Source organism: Dipodomys ordii, unplaced genomic scaffold, assembly GCF_000151885.1.
Source record: "Dipodomys ordii isolate 6190 unplaced genomic scaffold, Dord_2.0 Scaffold1000007816, whole genome shotgun sequence".
In the NCBI taxonomy this organism is placed as follows: Eukaryota; Metazoa; Chordata; class Mammalia; order Rodentia; family Heteromyidae; genus Dipodomys; species Dipodomys ordii.
The window spans coordinates 385-4,103 of record NW_012291433.1 but is presented as its reverse complement, the minus strand read 5'-3'; the positions used below and the strand labels follow the sequence as shown (position 1 = coordinate 4,103).

Here is a 3,719-nt window from a genome sequence, read left to right as displayed (position 1 = left end):
GTGTCAGCATTCCTCTCTCAGCTGGGCAGGCCGGGCGAGTTCTGGGGTGGCCAGATGAGGAAAGGGAGATGTTGGCTAAGGAAGGGAAAAGCAAAGGGAAGAAGCTGAAGGTGGCAGGGTGGGGTACAAGGCAGGGGAAGAAGCAGGCAAGCAGTGATGCTGCCTGCAGGAGGAAGGGTGAGTGCGCAGCAGGAGTGTCGGTGGGGGCCTGGGAGGAGCGCTAGTCCCAAAAGGGGGTGGTGGAGGCAGGATGGGAAGTGGCAGGGCAGTGACGAAGGCAAGTGAGAGTGGGAAAGGAAGAAGAAAGGCTTCCCTGACCGGGAATCGAACCCGGGCCGCGGCGGTGAGAGCGCCGAATCCTAACCACTAGACCACCAGGGAGCGTGCCACCGTCTGCACGGAGCACTCCTCCTGCAAACGAGCAGCGCTGCCGGACACTCAGCGCCGCTGGACGCCTGCCATCCACCGGCCCCATGGGTTGGAGGTATGGCTGGCCAAAAAGACAAGGACACTGGCGAGCCGGTTGCCTGGCCGACCTCCCCCTCGCCCTCCCCCCTCTGCCTGCCCCTTTTCCCCCTCGCTCCCTCCCCGTCAGCCAAGCCAAGCCAAGCCAAGGCAAAGCCAGCGGCAGCTCTCCTCCTGCCTGTAGCCGCGAGCAGCCCGCAATCCTGGCCGCCTGGCCGGCTGCGGCAGTGTCTTGTCGTGCACTCCGGCCCCCACGCCCTCTCCTCCCTCGCGCAGGCCAAGCCACAGCTGGAGCTGGCTAAAAGGTCGGCCGGCTGCATTGAGTGGCCTGGGGCTGCGTTGCGTTGGCCGGGAATCGAACCCGGGTCAACTGCTTGGAAGGCAGCTATGCTCACCACTATACCACCAACGCCACACGCCACCGCCTGCGCACACAGGACGCCGGGGACTGGCGCGGGCCACAGCTCCTGCGGGGAAGGAGGCGGGGGTTGCCGAGTGTGGGTGCGGGTGCGGGTGCGGGTGCGGGGAGCGCGTGTCTCCACCTCACTTCTCTGTGGGCTGGGACACGCACGCGGCGCTGCCCGGCCAGCCCGAGCCACACACGGCCCGTCCTGCGCCACGCCCGAAGCTGCTGGCTGCCGCAGCCACGCAAAGGGACGGGTTGGGTCCAGCCTAGCCTCCTGGTTCCCGCCGGGCGCCCTCCGAGCTCCGGCCGCCTGACTGCTCCGGAGCCCTGCGCGGCACGCCTCCCGGGCTGGACGCGGGCGCGGCGACGCGACGGCCGACAGCCACAGCGTCTTCCTTCGCCCGACCCCCAGCCCACCACACCCACTGCAAGGGCCCGCTCGCTCGTCTGTGAGTCCCGACTGGTGGCTGGGCGGCAGACGCCGACCACGACCGAGAGGTGGACCAGGGGGCCTGGAGCTGCTGAAGTGAGGACGCCTTGGAGCAGAGAGGCCGCGCTGGGCAAAAAGAACGCCACAGCGGCCTCCCCGTCGGGGAATCGAACCCCGGTCTCCCGCGTGACAGGCGGGGATACTCACCACTATACTAACGAGGATGACGCCGCCCGCCGTCGGGGACACAGGCCCCTCTCCGACAGCCGCCCGGACCCGGACCCGGACCCGCGGCCCTCCAGCCCCGGCCTGGGGCTCGCATCTGCCCTGTCTGGCCTCCGACCCCAAGCCCAAGCCCAAGCCCGCGCTGCCGCGCTCTCCCCACAAGCCCCGCCCCACCCGCCTGCCGAGGACCCACCCGGGGCCACCTGCCGGCCGGGGTCACCTGTCCGGCTACGCTGCCGCCGCCGCCGCCGCCGCCTCGGTGCCAGTAGGTGCGGAGCCGAGCAAGAAGCACCGGCCGGCCCGCAGCGGATGGTTGCGCGCCTCCAGCTTGCACGCCGCCCGCAGCCGCCGCTCGATCGCGGGGGCGGGCGTGCGCTTGACCTCGCGGGACTGAGCCCCTAAGCCTCCCCGCTGACCCCGCTTGCCCTCCGACCCCCAGGCCGGCAATACGGCGCGCCAAGCGCACCCCGGTGGACGCGGCTCCCCGCCAGGGCGCACGCCTGGCCCCAGCCTGGCTAGAGGAGAAGCCAGCAGATGCACCACGGTGTCAGGATGGCCGAGCGGTCTAAGGCGCTGCGTTCAGGTCGCAGTCTCCCCTGGAGGCGTGGGTTCGAATCCCACTCCTGACAACTTCGCCTTTTGGCCACAGACACTCAGGGAACCCTGCCTGCGGCCCTCCCATCCCAGCCAACCTTGCCTTCTCCTCCTGCCTTGCCCTCGCTTTCTTGCCAACACATGAACTACCCACCAGGTGGAGCTTCACTCCTTCCATCCACCGCTCCCTCCTTTCCTCCAGTGGCCGACTGGGCTGCCCAAAGCCCTCCCACCCATCCCACACCACCGGCTAACGGCAGCAGGGCCCAGGCAGCCACTCGCCCAAAGCCGCACATTTCTGCACACCGAGGCTCTAGGGGACAACCCTGTGCCACTTCTTGTCCTGTTCACCAGTCTCTGCCCCACATACCCCCCACCCCGTCCTCTGACTCATTCCCTTTTCTCATCCCGTTCTCACAGCACCCTGCCGGGGTGGACGCGCTCCCTGTCTTCCCATCCTCCTCCTCATGGGACAGCTTGCCTTGGGGTTGGACGCGCTGGCTGCATTGCTTTCTCTGCCCGCACTGGCCAACATCTCTCACAATGAGGCACACCCAGGCGAGGCTCGCCAGTGAGAGACAGACCCCAGGAAAGCCCAAGGCAGGGCAGGGCAAAACAAGAGAACAGAGGGGTGCCGAGCCACGCCAAGACAATGACCAGCAGGAGTGGACAGGGCGGCTTAGCTCCAGCCCCGGCGTCGACCACCTGGACACCACAAAGCACCCCTAAGGGAAAGCACAGGGCCTGGGCTGTGGGAACACACCAGGGCGGCCCCGCGCCACCGCAAGTGGTGCCTCTGACCTGTGCATCGTACCAGACTGGCCAGGCCAGGCCAGCCAGGCCTGCTTCGTCAAGAGAGGGCATCCACACATTGGACAGTACTGGTGGCTGTGGAAACCATGGCACTCGGCCACTCACGGCACACGGCATGGCACGGCATGGCGGGGCACACACGTCGCACCTCCTGACCCAGATGGCAAGGCGGAAAGGAGTGAGTCTACACCTCGCTCACCACGCCCCTTCCCTGCAGCACCCGGCGCCCCACCGCTCCCTCCTGGACCGACTGACTGTTTGGGAGCCAGCCTTTTTTCGACTTGCCCAGCTGCTGGCTCCCTGTGCCATCCAGGATCCCGGCGCACTCTTGAAGCCAGCAGTTGCTCAGAGGGCAGGAAGTCAACGGCCTGCCCTCGCCGACCTGGGAGCACATCTGGGGCATACCCAGAAACAGCATGTCGTCTATGCATGGGTGGTTCAGTGGTAGAATTCTTGCCTGCCACGTGGGAGGCCCGGGTTCGATTCCTGGCCCATGCAATGCACTACCACAGCACATTTTGCCCCGGTGGGTGCTCTGCTCCTTACTTCCCTCATTTACACACATGCACACGCACATGCACTGGCAAACACAACTATTCCTTTTCCCTTCCTTGCCCACCACTCCTTCACTCTAACCCATTTCACACAAACACAAAAACAGCCCACCACACTGCACCTTCAGCCCAGCCTGCCACACAATCTCCTCACCCTCTGATATCTCCTACCCATGGACATGACCACCCTCACTTCAAACTCCTATCTAGTCCACAAGCTACACTTTCCCAG

General features: G+C 66.2%; 5 non-coding genes across 5 annotated transcripts; 2 read left to right on the top strand and 3 right to left on the bottom strand.

Annotated features, from left to right (window-relative positions):
* Positions 1 to 309: 309 nt before the first annotated feature.
* Positions 310 to 381, bottom strand: Trnae-cuc. The gene has a single exon. It is a non-coding gene; the product is annotated as a tRNA-Glu (tRNA).
* A 424-nt stretch (positions 382 to 805) lies between these two features.
* On the bottom strand, positions 806 to 877 carry Trnag-ucc. The gene has a single exon. It is a non-coding gene; the product is annotated as a tRNA-Gly (tRNA).
* A 576-nt stretch (positions 878 to 1,453) lies between these two features.
* Positions 1,454 to 1,525, bottom strand: Trnad-guc. The gene has a single exon. It is a non-coding gene; the product is annotated as a tRNA-Asp (tRNA).
* A 547-nt stretch (positions 1,526 to 2,072) lies between these two features.
* Trnal-cag lies at positions 2,073 to 2,155 on the top strand. The gene has a single exon. It is a non-coding gene; the product is annotated as a tRNA-Leu (tRNA).
* Positions 2,156 to 3,360: 1,205 nt separating this feature from the next.
* Positions 3,361 to 3,431, top strand: Trnag-gcc. Its single transcript has one exon. It is a non-coding gene; the product is annotated as a tRNA-Gly (tRNA).
* The last annotated feature ends 288 nt before the right edge of the window (positions 3,432 to 3,719 follow it).